General features: G+C 41.7%; 1 protein-coding gene across 4 annotated transcripts in view; it reads right to left on the bottom strand.

The window, feature by feature from the left end:
* Window positions 1-16,859, bottom strand: part of KCNQ3 (potassium voltage-gated channel subfamily Q member 3) — a 203,728-nt gene that overhangs the window by 37,548 nt on the left and 149,321 nt on the right. The window lies entirely within an intron of this gene.

The raw sequence follows: 16,859 nt of genomic DNA on the forward strand, positions 1-16,859 counted from the left end.
CCAGGAACCGGGCATCGGCGTGGCAGCCCGCTCTGAGCACACGGCTCGGAGAGCCCTGCGGAGGGAGAAGCGGCGGTTTCCACAGCGACACGAGAAGCTGCGCAGCGCAGCGCAGCGCCGAAACGGGGCCACTCTCAAAGCAGCGTGGAGTTGGCCGAGTGGAACCGCTCCCAGGCCATGGAGCTGGCGAGGCGGCGGCCACGCAGGACCAGCATCCACGACAAACATGCAAGCACGTGATAGGAGGAGTTGTAGCCACGAAAGTCACAGGAACTGTGAAATAGTACAATGTAAAAAACAACTATGGATTTATAACACGAGATGATACAGGGGAAGATCTATTCATCCATAGAACTGCCATTAAAAGGAATAACCCTAAAAATTGCCTGCAAAGTGTAGGAGATGGGGAAGTTGTACAGTTTGATATAGTGCAAGGAAAGAAGGGTTTACAAGCAGCAAATGTTACTGGGCCTGGAGGTATTCCCGTCAAAGGCAGCCGTTATGCACAAAATTATAAACAATATCCATCCCAGCAATTTCCCTACCCACAACCTACTTCCCCCTTTTACCCTATACCCAATATGAACCCTTTCCTAAGTTTACCCTATCCCCAGTTTATTCCTAATCCGTTTTTCACCCCATGGCTTCCCTATACAATTCTATTTCCCTACAATTCCTCTCCGATGCCGAGGAGGGAATGAAAAGGGGGAGGGAAGAAATTAAACCCTCTCCTGCCTCAGTTTCCCCACAAAGCATGCCCAGAGACTTCTGTCTCCCTTGTGTCAGCCTTAAGATGTTCCACAGAATCTGTTTAGACATTTAAAAACTCAGGAGGGTGGCTTGTTTTGTCTTGAAACTGTTCTTGTTATCCAGTTGTTTTCATTCTCCTTTTATTAAAATAAAACGGGTGAGATGTTGGGGTCCCTTCCCCCCTGCCATGGAGCCCTGGGAGAGGGGCCCTGGGGGGGAGACACGGGGTTTCCCTGCCCCTGCTCAGCTTCATTCCCCATTGGTTGTTTTGTGTTCCCCGGTGTGGCCAAGGACCCTCAGGTCCCGTGACTGCAGGGCTCCTGAGCTGGGCCTCGGCCATGCGGCTGGAGAAATAAACATCTCTGAAACATCTACCACGAATCTGTCCATATATACTTCGCTTTCCACGGGACTCCTGGTTTGAAATATGCTTGTTGCAGTAATCCCCGCTGCGACACTCTCTGTATTTGCACTGGAGATATTGCCTATAAAATCCTGAGTAGAAACCTCCAAGGGACGGCTGCTTCCCGTTGGCGAGCAGTGAGGTGGGCTTTTATGAAGATCAAGGGTTCTCAACCAGGATGGAGCTGGGGGAACTGGCAGTCATGGCAAGAACCTGAGTCGGGATGTTCCTGGCCAGACGTGCTTTAATTAACTCACATTCTTCAAGAATGAAATGGGTGATAGTGCATTTTCAGAAGGGATTGTTTGATATGGCAGAGGATTTTATTGCTCAGGAGGTCTATTCCAAGCTGTGTGCTGCCCAGAATGGCACTGCAGTTACAGTGCAATGGCTCTGCTTGGCACACCCTGAGGCCTGGGAAACAGTAAACACTTCATTATAATGAAGCACCAGGACAAACCCGCCCTTGAAAACTGCATTGCATTTCTTTTTGTTTTTCTTCCTTTTTGCAATCATTTCTATGCAGATGAAAAGATGAAAAGGTTTGAAAGAGTAACAAGAGAGAGTAAATTTCTGCTCTCCAGTAAACAAAGTGTGTGATAAATCACTGCCCCTGTGTTATTTTCTGTTTGTGAGGCTCCAGAACACAGAGATTTGACTAAAAATTTAACTCCCACTGCTGGTAAATCCAATTCATTCTAATTGATCTGGTTTGCAAAACTGTTCCCAGGTTCAAGCTATTCAAATTCTTTTATACAAGTGATTACTGTGAAGCAAAGTGGGGCAAGCTCATATGCTGGTACTTCATGTACCCAGATCATGGGCATTTTAATGTGCTTCCAAAACCTGATCCACAGGAACAGAGGGGCAGGTGGCCATGGAAATATTTTGAGTTTAATGAATAAATTAGAAGGATGTCTTTGTAAAAGCTCTGGATCCACTGCTTTCATAGCTAGAGTACATCAAAGAAATGATAGGCATTAGGTACTGAAATCATCCAGGGAAAAAAGCTTGTGAAGAATCAAGCTGTGTTTATGTGTAATACCTGTTTTGAATTTCAATCTGGTTCCTGTAGTGTGATTTCATTTCTTGCTGAGTAAAACTCCACTTTGTTTCACTGGATGAAATGAACAGAGCCAGAACCTGCAGAGTGGAGGCAGTAACCAGGGACTCAGCTCAGCTCAGCAACTCGTGTCCTCTAACCTGCCTTGGTGTCTTGGGGTGACTTTATGATGTGTATCCCATACCGCTGCCCTATGCCCAGAAATTAATTCTTGTGCCTTTCTATGCCTCTAAACTGAGCCTGAGAGGGGAAAGGAAAAACTGAGCAAAACTTTTTCAAAGCAGTTTGCAGCTTGTTCAAGGTCACACAGAGATAGGGACTTTTTTTTTCCCCATCTGAGGCAGGGGAGCGAGGAAGCACCCGGCTTGCTGCTCCCAGGTCAGTTTCTGACCAGTTGTTCAGTTTCTTTTTCTCCGGAGAGAGACTGAGAGTTGAACTTTTTTTCCTTCCCTGGAATTTTGGATTTTCTCCCTTTTCTACTGGACTGCTTCAATATCAGAACACATCAGGAGGACTTTCCACCGGGCACAGAGGGCCTGGCCCTGGGCCAAGCCCCAGCTCCGAGGAGACCACAAGGAGGACTCTGACACTTTCCCAGGTTTTTTTCTCCACAGAGAGACATTTTATTATTTAGCATTATTTTCCTTTTCCCATGTGTTTGTTAAATAAATAGGTTTTATCTCTTTCAATTTCCTTTGAGGAAAATTTATTTTTTCCCGAACCTGGTGGGGGAGGGGTGGTGACCTGCCTTCTCTCAGAGGATGTATTTCTACATTTGGCCAAACCGGCACACTTGGGTTTTCCTTTCCTTCATGTCTGAGAAAACCTAGGGCTAAAGAAGGTATTCTGAGAATGTGCGACTCATTTGCAGCTGGAGTGAAAGGACAGAGGTGAACTCCAGATAGCTCCTTCTGCCTCTTGGAGGGAATTTCCTCTGAGCAGCATCCACTAGGACCCTCCATGTAAGGAAAAGACAACAGTGAAATACATCATAGCAAACCCTGAAGGATTACTTTGCTGTGGCTTTTCTGAAATTCACTGTTCTTATGCCAGGAAAACTTCTGATCAGCCATTTCGAGAAAGGTTAGAACAGAAGTATATAAATGTGTTTGCTCATGCTAAATAATTTTGGATTTCTTTGTCAAGTTTCACTTTTCCCATTCCCCAGCCTTGCTCTAGAGCATGGGTTATGTAGTTGGCAGGAAACAGACCAAAATGTGTCTCTTGCCATCTACCTACAACCACACTCTTGCTGCTCAAGACACTTGGCAGTTCATGTAGCAATTTTGTGGTGCTCCTGCCATGCCCTTGAGCTTACTCTGTCACACCATACCTTGTCCCCACTTTGCAGTTATAAAGCCAGTGGCTCCCTGGCTTCCCAAGACCCATGATCCAGCAGTCCTGAACCCCCAAGAGTGAACTGGTAAAAACTAAACAAAGACAACATGATTCCTTTGAGTAACTATAAGCCACCTGTGCTCTGCCACAGTACAGCCTTTACAGTGGTACCACCACTAACACTCCATTTAGAGCCTTGAGCAGCTGCTTCTTGGTACTTTCCATTACAGCCACTACTTTATACCATGTGAAAATTCAGTCACCCATCAGCTCACAAGCATCATTTCAATGATTTAATGAAAGGCGAAACACACTGAAAGCAGTCCAAGGAAATTACATCATTACATTACATCATAGGCTACTTAAACTGCAGGCATGAATTTATGATATAATTTAACAAAACACCACTGTCAATTAAAGATGATGCACAGATTTGTGTACAAAAGGAAGACAGAAGATAAGTTAGTAGTGAAATCGTCATCTTTTTTGCCTAAAAATGCCTGAGGTTTTACCACTAGAGGGTACCTGTGCTCCACAGAGCGAGGGGATACAGCTCCCTCGTTTTCCTTCCCCATGAAACGGACTCAAGGCAGGTGATGTTCAGGTGAGCTCACCCACTTATGTGATATAAGGAAAGGGATCTCTCAGTGGTGAAAACGTTTTGTCAATAAAAATCCAAGATGCTGGCACCGAAGGAAAACTGCTTAGTGTTGTTGGGGGTGCTGCTTGTCCAATCTCTCCATGTGGCACAGCCCACACTGCAAGTCCCAGCTCCAAGTGAGAGCCCACCCACGAGAACAACAGATCATGCAGAACAAAAACCCCACTAGAAGTAGGGTGAGAGGGTCATACTGAAGATTACAAGTTTTCATAAATAAATCTTGAGGGAAAATCTGAGAAGAGGTTGTGGCCTGAACCCCCCATTGAAGGAAGTGCATGAAAGCACCTCAGAGGTGCCATTGCTGAGTGGGAACTGCAGTCCCCAAAACCACAGAGCCCACAGAGCCACACTCCTGCTCTTTCCTGCAGGACACTGGGGTGTGAAGGGATGAAAAGCCTGTGTTTGTACTCATAACCACAACGCATCTTGGAAGGGTCAGCTTTCCTCCTGCAGCACCATTTCCAAGGGATAAACACCAACTGCAAACACCCACAAGTTAATCAGCTCACAGCAGTCCTCCTCAGCATCTGCAATAATTATGACTGCGGCTCAGAGCACGCCATCAATTTTAATCTGCATTGATGATACACAGCCCAGCCTCTTCTGGTCTGGATCTTGGTGGTTTTGAAGCTTGCAAGTCTTCTTGTGTCCTCTTTCTATGGAAGATGCTATGCTATACAGATGGCATGCTTCTTACATCAGTCCCCCTTGCTCAGCAAAGATGATAACAAGCTTCACCTTCCCCTTGCTGCTTCTGTCCATATTGTGGGCACACCTATGCCCACGTGGTGGCCATGCAAACATAAAGACAGTTGGCAACAGGACAATACCTGAGTCTACACTGCCTAATTTAATCTTGTAGAGGCAGCAGTGTGGGCTGAGTGGTTGAGTCTGGCTGTAAAATCGTAACAGGCAAATCACAGGGTAAGAAACTGCTGAAATCACAGAGGATGAGCAGGAGGAAGGCTGCCACTGACCTGGGGAATCAAGGGACAGAAGGGGAGGAAATCTGAAATTTACTCACAGTTATAATGAGTCACGGGACATAGAGCACTAAGAGTTAGAAGAAAGAAATAGGATGAAACTCAAGGTTAAAAATGAGAATTGAGTCCTATTAAGTCAAAGCTTCCTATTAAACAGGCTTGCAGCAGGTGGCAGTCCAGACTTCAAGAATGTGTTTCACATATGCTAAATGAGGATCTGAATGTGTTCTTCAGCTTTTTAGAATCATCCTTGCCAGTATTTTACATAATTTTTCACAGCATGTTACATGGTTCCTATTTGCAGCATTATGACTTAAAAATGTGATTAGTTTGTTGTATGCATAGGTTCCTGACCACAAAATGGGAGTGCTCTTTTGTCACTGTCACAAATAATATATTATTCAGGTCAATATATTTTCTTAGTCTTAGAAATTGAATGTTTAATACTCATATTTTCTGATTGCACTATTTTGGTGTATTAAAAAGAATATTAAAAAAAATTCTTTCCCAGAAAAGAAATAGTTTATGACTATGCATGATCATGAATCTAATGTTTCTTGTATGAACAGCACAGATTGTTTTGCTTTGTAAATTTTTACTTATTTTAATATTTCCCATTCTTTGAGTTTTTATTTTATATCTGTTTTCATTTGAAGCCAATAGAATGCAGATCTAGCTGAGAACATTTATATGTTTTATATACACATCTTCTCAACCTGCTTCCTGTTCACCATTCCATCCTTCAGAATTGTAGGAGCAGATCCCGCAGTAATTTGCCTGTAATCTATTCCAAAGCAGCTTCCCTATGGAGCTGTCTTGAGCACTAGATATATCACAGGCAGGCCAAACATTTGCATCTGGTATCATTTTGACACATTTTTGTGCTGTAGCACAAAATGTTAAGTCTCAGTGAGGTTTAGTTAATAGGGAGGAAAGTGTGCTTCTAGTGTACAGCTCAGGTTGATTTAAAGCAAAGAGCTCAAGTTGGACAGGAGCGCCTACAGAGGATATATATTCTCTTAAAGAACAGACTGGTGATGACTTCTTGTGGAGAGTTTTACTGTGTAAATGAGCTGAATGCCACCCCTTATGTTCACCCTTGGTTTAGATATAATTACAAACACCACCTCTTAATAATGTTTATGTATTTTTTACTATTGAAAGGATTAGCCAGCCAGCCACCCACAGCAGTCCTACATGACCAGGTTTTTCTGAAATTCCTTACTGTAAATTTAGGAATCCCATCTACATGTGTTCAAGGATCCTTGTTACAAAATTATAATCCAGGCTTTGGGCAGGAAAGCTTCTCGAACAGTTTTTAATAAGAAATCCTCTATTACAATAGTGCACAGGTTGCTGTTTGCTCTCTCATCTTCAATATCACTTCTTGCAAGACATTGTGACTTTTCTGTCTCCAAATTTTCTTATGAATCTTAGATTTTTCTGCTTTGCTTAATTTGGTACTTTATTTTCTTCCCTTAAAACTTGTGCTCTGGTTTCATTATGCTCTGCCACCTGGTAAATGCTAATGGAATTCTCTAAGACTGTGATATATAAGGAAAATCTGGCAGTGTTCTGCTAAATTTTTGGTTTCGGGTATCCAAAGCAATATGGTTCTAAACCATGATTCCCACACAGTTTCCCAAATTTCATACTGGAACAACCTTATTTTCTTCAGCTATTGGCATTTACCCATAAGGATTAAAAATGCATCTTTTCTCACAGTTCTTTCAGTTGCTCCATATTCCTACCCACCATCTTTTTCTCTACTTCCAAACTTCATTTTTCACAGAACATCTGCAGTATCTTGCACTGATCACTTTATGGTTGCTAATGAGAAGCTTGAGTCAGGGTTTTTAACACTAAAAAAAATGACATTACCAAATATTTGAGAGCAGCTCTTCAGAGGCAAGGGAATGCATGCCTGATTTCCGCAGACTCGGGAATACTCGGTGTTTAATATTTAGATACTTGAATCTTTGCACTCCCAAGCAATAGGCCAGAGATCAGTTAACGGTGACAGGAAAAATCCAAACATTTTATGAGGCTACAAAAGGGCAGGGGATGCAGGGAAAAGCACTGAGAAACTTAGTGGAGCTCCTGGAAGAAAAGAGAAAAAGCAGCAAGTCCTGCAGAAGGGATGTCCTAAGGTTCCTCTTTCTTTGCATCCACAGATTCTACTGAGTGCACACACACAGCTCCATGCAGAAATCCCTGTCTGAGTGCCATTATACAGCAAGGACTGGGTAGAAATACCATGCTCAGTAAACTGTATTGTACTCTTTCTCACCTGCAAAGGCAGAGGCAGAAAAAAGTCCTCCGCACGATGCTGAAGGAAACCCTAGGAAGTAAGGAAAGATCCCCAAAAGATCCATAGTCTCACTGGCATACAAGATGACCTGGCAGGTGATGAGGTGGTAGCCCAGAATGATGTTTGTCCTTTGGTGACAGAAGTGACAGAAGTGACAGACATTGTCCCTCTCACAGTAGGAAGCTGAGGTAGAAAAGCCCAAACCTTTACTCATGTCATATTTTTGATGACCTTCGGCTCTCATTGGCCTCTGAATGGGCTTCACTGCTGTTTCCTTAAGTCTGGAAAGCTTTTAAAATCAAGATCTGGGGGAGGGAAACTGTGTTTCACAGCAGGGCATTTAGGGTGAAAAAGAGAAGTTTTTATATCAGATGGTTCCTCTTTCCTCTTCTCCATGTACAAGCTAAGAGCCAGGTTAAAGACGCCTTGTCCCACTTTTTTTCAGGTCCAGTCCTTTTTCTTCTGAGCCCTGTTGACCACCATTGCCATCTTTCTCAGGGAGTCTGGCATGCTGGTATGTTTTGGGTCAGCAATGTCACACAGCACAGACACCATCAACCTGGATTTTCTGCTCAAGGGGACTTTTCAGAAGAATGGCCTAACACATTTCCCAGGTTTGCTGGTATGAGACTGCAGAACAGCCCAGAGTACTACATTTCCCTGCCTGTTTTTTCTCAGTTTAGAAGACAAGAGTCACGTACCAATATCCTATTTCCTTCCCAGGACAGGTATTAAAAGTGCTCCAAAATTCCTGGCACAGGTAAGTTACTGGGAGAGACCAAGGTATCCTCTCACATGGGTGACTGACTGGGGGACAGCTGAAGTGAAGGAGAGGCAATGATAGCATTAGCTACCAAGGGGTTAGATGTCTCCTATTGCCCTGCAGACTGAATAAGGATGGAAAAGCTCCTGACCATTGCAACTAAATATTCTGAGTTTCTTCATTAGTGGTTTTAAATTCTATTTTTATACTAAGTGAAGGACATCAGACTGAACTATTGTTTGGGGCTTTTATCTGCCATGACCAGAACGCCTATCCATGGGCTTATCTCTGGCTGCCAGCAAGCTGCTAATTGAGTTGAGACACACAGACTACGGAACACAGTGAGCCATGCAGTGCAGCAGAGCAGGGAGAGCACAGAGCCAAACCACATCACCCAGCAGCCCCAGCTGCAAAAACCACAAATCAAATGAGTTGCAGAAATGTTTCTGACAGGTCATTCTCCAAAGGACATTAAAAAACTTGCATGAAACCATTTAAAGGTAAACCTTATGATTCCTACATTGGTTTCTGCAAAATTTTGCAAAATAAAAGTGAAGGAATTTTGAAAGCCAGTCTGTAATTGAGTATTCAAGTGCCCAGCCTTCAGCAAACTCTGTAAAGAAGTGAATATAGATTATAGAAAGAGCCTAAGGTAAGAGTAGCAATCATATGTATCAATGCTTAAACATCTGGAGAAAAATTTCTAGGAAGACACCTCTTTAAATGTCATCAAGAATGCTGTGTCCAGAGGGACAAAAGATCTAGGAGTGTACTTCCAAACATGACAAAATCTCAGGGGTACACAAGATTTAGGGTGTCTCACAGGCACATGCACTGATCTCCCCCACAAACCCTTCCTGTTTCTTTAGAAAGGAGAGGAATGAGTTATACCCTCTGAATAAATATTTAGAAATCTCCAAAGAAGGTAAATGAGCATAACTTCTGAACTGACACTTGTGACTTCTGCCTTGATTGAACACTATTGTGATATTTTCTACCTTCCCATTTGAAATCAATTAAGATCAAAAGACTGTAAGAGACAGTAAAAACAAACAAGCAGAAAAACCCAGTCAAAGAGCCCACCCACCCTTTCTTTCACTTGACCAAAGTCCCTTTTCTCACAGGCACTCACATCAAATACATTAGGCCCTCCAAAGGTGGCATAGCTGAAAGTCAATTTCTAATATGAAGGCAGCACTGTCTAGAAAAAGCCTCTGTAGTCTCTAATACAGAGTTACTAGGTAGGAAATTGATAATAATAATAATTTGGTGGTCAGACAGATTCTTACAATGAACTGAAAAGAGAATGTTTACTATTTATGCAAGACTTCAACCCATTTGGGAGTTTTGAGAGTTGGATGTTTTTCTATTTTTGACTCTACATTGCAAACCCCTTACTTTCAAAAATGGCAATACTTCCAGCCCAATGTAGCACTTCAGCCATGTGGAATTGCCAATTGAAAAAACAGTTTCCATCTGGGACTGTATCTTCTTTGCCTGTGCCTTCTCAAACTCATCACACACTCAGGTGAGAACATGAGCACTTTCTGCAAGGGTCTCAGTTCTCACCTGGAGTGGGACATTCAGAAAAAATCTGCATGGTGCCATTCCCAATGGACTTTTTAGCCTGCTCAAAGATTTGCAGTTGTGTAAGGAAGAGGCGCATGGCTGCACATGACCTGCACCCCACAACCACACTGCCAGTACACTCCAGGTCCAGGTAACAGTTCAGTGGGTTTTCCATTATGGGCAATGAAGGGTGTCCTGATAATGCAGCTCCTGTGGAGCCAGGCATATGGCTCAGTTCTCTCACATTAAGTAGGATCTCTGGATTTTTTGGCATAAATTCCACAGTGAGCTCTATAATTTTGCACCCAAGGTGGTCACAGTTGTGCTTGTGACATGGGGCACTTGACTCAGGACTTTTCCGGCTAAAAGCATGAAGTATTACAGCTAGAATGGAAGATAGATGTTTTCCACATAGGGTTTAATCACTGCCTGACCTAGAGAAAATCAGACAAAGGTCTCAGATCTTTGCTTTGAACTATCCAGTTGCTGGGGTTTTTTAAATCCAGGAGGACTTTCTGAAATCTTTCTTTAAGTGAAGAGTGCAGAGTCATTACTGCAACTTAGATTATTTGACAACACTGCACATCAGATTTCTTAACAATCTGGTCTGTAGACTATGACCCACCCAGAGATCCAGTGGTGCTGTAAAACAAACTCACATCAATCACTCAGGGAAGTATTTCTTACTGTGCAGAATGAAGAGAGGATGAGCTGCCCTCACTTTATCCACAAGGAGAGAAGAAGAGGAAAAAGAATCAGTGCTAAAAGACACAAGGGTTAAACTTCACATTACAGGAGCTGTGGATAAAATGAACAGTGGTGGTGTAGAGGAATGCTTTTTCTTGGAATACACAAATTTACACAGACAAAATACCGTGTTAATAGACCAAATTTCACTGGGAATTAAACCAGATTTTTAATCGAGTTTGACTTGATGCTGTTCTTATAAACCTTTTCTCACACCAGACTCTTCACTTTTGCTTTTTGCTCCATAGCAGGTTATTGTTTGGCATTTGTGATCAGTCAGACAACAAGGATTCACAGCTCTGGCTCATTTCCAGTACCCCAGAAAATGGCATTAGCTAGGGGCCAGGGGAAGGGGACCGAATGCAGAATATTCTTATATATCTCTCTAGAACAGAACTGGGAATGTCTCAGAGGCTCTAGATTATCTCAGATAAAATAGCCATTTTTAAGTATATCAGTGTAGGAGTCTATCTCAGTCTGATCCCAAGGGATGGGCTTTTATCCAATAATGATGGACACCGTGATGCAAATCCACTCTCATGTTGCTTCTCCACAGGGAAACAGATACTCCTCTCCTAGGTTCTGTTGCATTCTTCCAGCTCTGTAAGGAAACTGAAGATCCCCCATGGAGTCTCACAGTGCACTTGGTGCATGTGACCCAAGCCCCAAATTCTTGTGGTTTTGAAGGAGATGGCTCCATTATACCAACCAAGAGTATTCCCAGAGTCCTGGCTCTGAGCACAATGCCACATGGATGAAAATCCCTTTGGGATGTGAACCTGACCATGGTCTCCTAATCACACCTTCCCCAGGTGGCCAAATGCTCAATGTCAGGCCCTTTCTCTCAGTGTAGACATTAAAACACTCCTTCCCTGTAACTCAGCCTCACACCAATCAAACCACTACCACAGATCTTCTTCTTCTTCTTTTTTTCTTTCTGCCTTTCAAAATATATTTGAGGGCTTCTCATCTCTGATAGTTCTATATGAACATTGGGATTTTTTTTAATATCTATATGTTGGGAAGATAAAATGGCTTAACACATAGCAAGATATGTGACCTGGATAGAAACGTGAGGGGTATGATCAAATTGTTTAAAGGCAAATCCCTTTATAAGAGTAGTTTTCATAACATCTTGTCTTTAAACTAACAAGAGTACGTCAGTAGCTTTAAAATGTTTCAGCAAAGGTGCTTACAGAGGCTGTGTTACGTGGAATTTCTGTAAGATCTGCATCTCCATAGGAAAGAGCATTGAAGGGTCTGCAGCTGCAGACCCATAGTGCTGATGGAGCTCTGAGGCCAACACAGCAACAGCTGAAGCGTGGGGTGCAGATAAGTTATTTGTGCTCCTTTCCCATCTCCAGTTCACATTCATTAGCAAATGATGAGTTGTGTTAACATGGCAAATGAATCACAACCTCAGTGAAGGTGAACTTTGGATAAGCTCTTTGGAGGTCATTGTATCCTCAGGACTCTGATTTACACAACAGAACGGTATCATTAGCACACAGTATTTGTACCTATGTAAATCTGATGCTGTTTTAAAGAATTTCTACTGGTTTGCATTACCATAAATGATTAATCAGCATTCAAAATTCAGAATGATCATCTGTAAGCATGTAACATTTCATTTGATGCCTGAAGTTGAAGTCTTTGGAGGAGGTTATCAGTCTTTTCCAGACCTGTCCAATTTTATTCCTGAAGTGTTTCACCAGCATCTGCAACAATGCTTCTCAACACAATGTATGATGGCCCTTTTGCTCAACTGACTCATTAGTGTCTCAGATTGCATTATCCCTGTTTAACCTGACAGATTCAAACAATGACAGTTCTATCAAACCCTCAGGAAAAAATGGCAATATGGAAGGAGATATTTTTGGTTTTATTTGAAGAAAGAAATCTATTGAGTTGAATAAGTAAATTGTAATCGCAGAGATTTCAGCATACGTAAAGTACATTTAGAAAAATAGAAAAAATTGCAGTAATGAGAAGTTCTGCATGCAGAACACAATCTAGCAAAGCAGTTAAATCTGTGCTAAGAAGCTCCGTTAGGATTAGCATGTTTTTATCCTCAAAAACCATGAACCTCTGTGTGTTTCCTAGATGGAACAGCTGGTTTTACAGAAAGAAGGTCCTCTGTAACAGAGGAATACTGGGCACAGTGGGACCTAGCCTTGACATAACTTTCTTATTCTTACTTGACATCCATGGGAACAGGACTTCCTATTCCTAATTCAAGTTTTGCCACCTTTTTTTGTTGTGGTATCAGTGCAGAAAGTGGCTGGAATTTCAGCATAATAATGAATCAACAAGGGTGGAGAGTTAAATCCATTTTCAGGTGTAGCATGACAGATCTGACCAGCCAGAGAGCCAATAAAGCTCACTCAGTGAGCTGAACAGACCTCTGAGCATCACAGACAGTACCAGCTAGATTAGCGGGACAGTAGACATGTAAATCATCTGTACACACACAGATACATGGGTGCCTGAACTGAATATCCAAACCATGCCTTGAATTTTATCTCATGTTGGTGAACAGAAACAGAAAGTCTGTGGCAGAAAGTAACAACACTGATGTTCTGCTCACAGCTTGCAGTGCCTCTGCCAGTTCTGAATACTGAGGATGGGGAAGGTTTGCATCAGACACGTAGAGATTTTCCCTTTTACTGTAAAATTAAGACTGTTGCATAGGGACAAATTTCAGGTCTAGGTTTTTATTGACTTCCCAGACAACCATGAGGTTTGACACAGGCATCTGAAGTGTGTGGAAAATGTGTGAAAGATGTCCCTCTACATCCCATCAGGACATGTCCAGCGATAAGGTGGCACACTTGCCATGTGACTACAGAAAACATTAGCAAGTGAGTACTAGGCTGTAACTCTTTCCTGGGTGAAAGACCTGCTGACTCAGATGATCCTTCCAGTATCTCAGTGCTGTGATTAAATAGGGATCTTAGCCCTGGCTATCTACAGCATTGGCTATCCGTTTGTATTTGGTATAATGTGGCTTGAAGTTTTTCTCAACACTGACTAATTATTTAGCTCATAGGCTCTAACTGTTTCAGGGGTGTTTTCTGAGCAGTCTCAATCAAGATCCTCATGACTAATTGCACATGGATTTTTCCATTGCTTACCAGCAGCACTAGTCCAAAAAAGGTTCCGAATTCTGGTCTATACTCAAAGTAGTCCATATTTTTTTTAAACAGGAAATTAAGGAGCTGGTCCCAGGCAGCTCATCTGGGGAGCCAAAATTAATAATGAGTTGTTCTTAGAAATACCTCCCCCATGCCATTTTTATCCTCCAGTGTGATGACTTCTACTGTTTTTCCACAGACAAGACAACTATGAAAGTAAGAGTTTCCAAAGAAAAAAAACTTAGTTTCTCCTGTAAGGAGAGTTATAGCTAGAAAAAAATCAAAGAAACCAAGTATTGAAATCGCAGTAAAATTATAAGACCCAGTAACTACTTGTTTTCAAGTTATTTGAATACTGGGGATGCTGTGGTAAGTCTAAGGATAAAGCTAATTACTCACAAGAACAAAATTTTAAAGGATTTCATGGTGAATGCTTCACATTAAATTATTGGCACTATTTTGATCACTGTGACATTTTAAAAATAAGCACATGGTTATACTCAGCTTGCTTCTAAGGTTATTAGATATGTCTCAAGGTGCCTGCTTTAGGTGTACACTAAAGAGATGTAATGTGGCTGTGGATGCTGTTTATCTAACACAAGTGATTCAACATGCCCACGACAGAAAGCATGTAATTAAGTTCTGCACATACCATTACTGGAGTTATGGGGCAAGCTAAGAAACATTTCACTCTTTAGACTCTTGGCGAAACTTGTGCTCCTTCTTCCAGCATGTATCATTATGTTCTTTCCTTCACAGGACAAAAGAATACAAAAGTGTGTGAAATGTTTCAAACACAAATATTGTTTTGCCAGGAATTTTGAGTCATTGTATTTATGTAAGAAATGTCACACTGTGCACAAAAGCAGAAGCAGCTTTTCCCTTGGGCCTCACAGTAGAAATTAATAATGCAGTCGTCATTTTGTACATTCTGTTGCATCTTTCAACCTTGCTCCACTGCTTATAATCATGTCATTTTTATTCATTCTGTAATTATTTAACATGTGGAAGTTCTTTATGTTGGAGGATACTGTCATATATAAATGTTTTCTCACCTCCTGAAAATAGTTTCGGTTTTTCTGTTTTATTTATTTATTTATTTATTTATTTATTTTACTCTGTTTATTTATTTCCAGCACAGTTTTTATTAGTGCCCTAGTTTACAGAACAGGGAATAAATTGTACATGTCTGTCTATTCATCCTTTATTACAGCATTAACCTTTCCATTATCCCCTCAAAAGCAGGGTTTATATTGCAACCATTAGATCCAGCAATGACTTCATCAGCTAATTTAGCAGCAATCCCAATCAGTCAGCTGATGGTCCACAGATCCAAACTTCATGAGTTAGATGATAAAAGAAGTAAGAAGAAATAACAGCTAAAACCAGATTGAATTCAGGGGTTATTGGCTCCTCTCCACTTGCTTTTATGGTACAGCAAGTTAGCTAGATTGCACTCACACAATGTCCCTAATTGATAAGGTAGCAGTGCATCAGAACAGACATTTTTTGCATGCATGAATTTCGTTAATTACCTCCATTCAGCTAGGAACGAATTAAATATAGATTAATTTCCTAGGATTCACATATAAAAAAATCCAGATTTATTTCATAGGTATATATGAAACATATAACTTTGCTTTTGGGAGCTACCAGTTCCTGTTTTAGTCTCAGCACACATTGGTATGGTTTGTATGCTTCTGCCTGCCCCATCAGGTCCTCCTCTCCCCTTCATCCACTCCACCTGCAAGATGACAAGTCCTTCTCTGTCACTCTTTGGTGCCCAGTGGGAACTGAGAGAACCTGAAATACTAAACTGGAAAGGTTCAGATAACCTTAACTCTAACCCACCCTCAGCCTTGTAGCTGGATCTCATTGCCTTGACTATACTGGGTTTAGGGGGAGTTCGGGCCACGTGAATCTGTGGCCCAGTCTGCACTAAGCTTCACAAATTTATATTGACATCCTCTAGTTACTCTGCAATGAGATTTCCATCCCAGTGAGTTAAAAAAAAAACTAACTGTGATCCCTGAGAACAAGTTTGTGTACACACACCCTTAAAACCTTACCTTGAAGCTGGAGAACCAGATCTGGTCAGACAGCAAAAACTATTGCTGCTACTTGTTAGTACCTCTAACTTAATTGTAGGATGTTTTAGTATGAGACAGTCAGAACAAATGAGTCTATCAAGGGCATTAAGATGAATGTAGCTGAAGTGGAATGGGTTAATTTTTCATACTAAGAAATTAATTGATATGAGGGCACAAACTCCTGTGCTTTCACATTTAATCTGCTTCCATTATGACTGTTAGCCTGGTTAAAGCAGGCTCAGGTATTTCTACATCCCACTGAAACCTGTTCCATATTCGTATTTTTTATTTCTTAGAAGCAGTACATATACAAAGACCACCATTTAAGGAAAGTAATTACAGCTTGAGCAGAAGTGCAATAAAACCCAGGAAGTCTTTGATGCACAGGATGACACACATCTTACTGCCACAGTCTGATTTAAGCCAAGCACTAGATTTGGCATCAGGAAAGGATATCTCTTCACTTCCCTCTGGCATCAAGCATTGGTTTAGGCCTGGATATTTTCTTTTCTTTTTCCTAGAACATAAGACATTGTCTGTTTCTTAGGCTAATCTCGGAATTATTTTGTTATAGCAGGAAATGATTAGTGCCCCACTTTTGAGACACTTGGTCTTCAGTATAGGCCTTTTTCTTTTTTCAATGCTTCAGGCTCATTGTAGAGGTGACTTTCATTGTTCTGGTGAATGCAGTGAATAAGTAGATTGTCTCTGATATCATCTGCAGAAAATACTTAATTTTCTGTAACTGCATATGACTGAAGATGTTGGTCCTTGTAGACTTTGCAATAAAATAGACTTTGCAATCTTCATATCCTGGAGCCTGACTATGAAGGGCCAGAGGTGCAGGAGGGGTTGTAACTCCTACATGTGCAGTGGAAGACCATTAAAATAAATCCAGAAAGATCAAAGAATCATAGAATGTGCTGAGTTGGAAGGAACCCATCATCATCATGGAATTCAGCTTCTGGCCCAGCACAGGGCACCATGAGAATCACCCCACGTGCCCAACATGAGAATTGTCCAAATGCTTCTCAAACTCTGTCAGGC

Source organism: Corvus moneduloides, chromosome 1 (genome assembly GCF_009650955.1).
Source record: "Corvus moneduloides isolate bCorMon1 chromosome 1, bCorMon1.pri, whole genome shotgun sequence".
Lineage (NCBI taxonomy): Eukaryota > Metazoa > Chordata > Aves > Passeriformes > Corvidae > Corvus > Corvus moneduloides.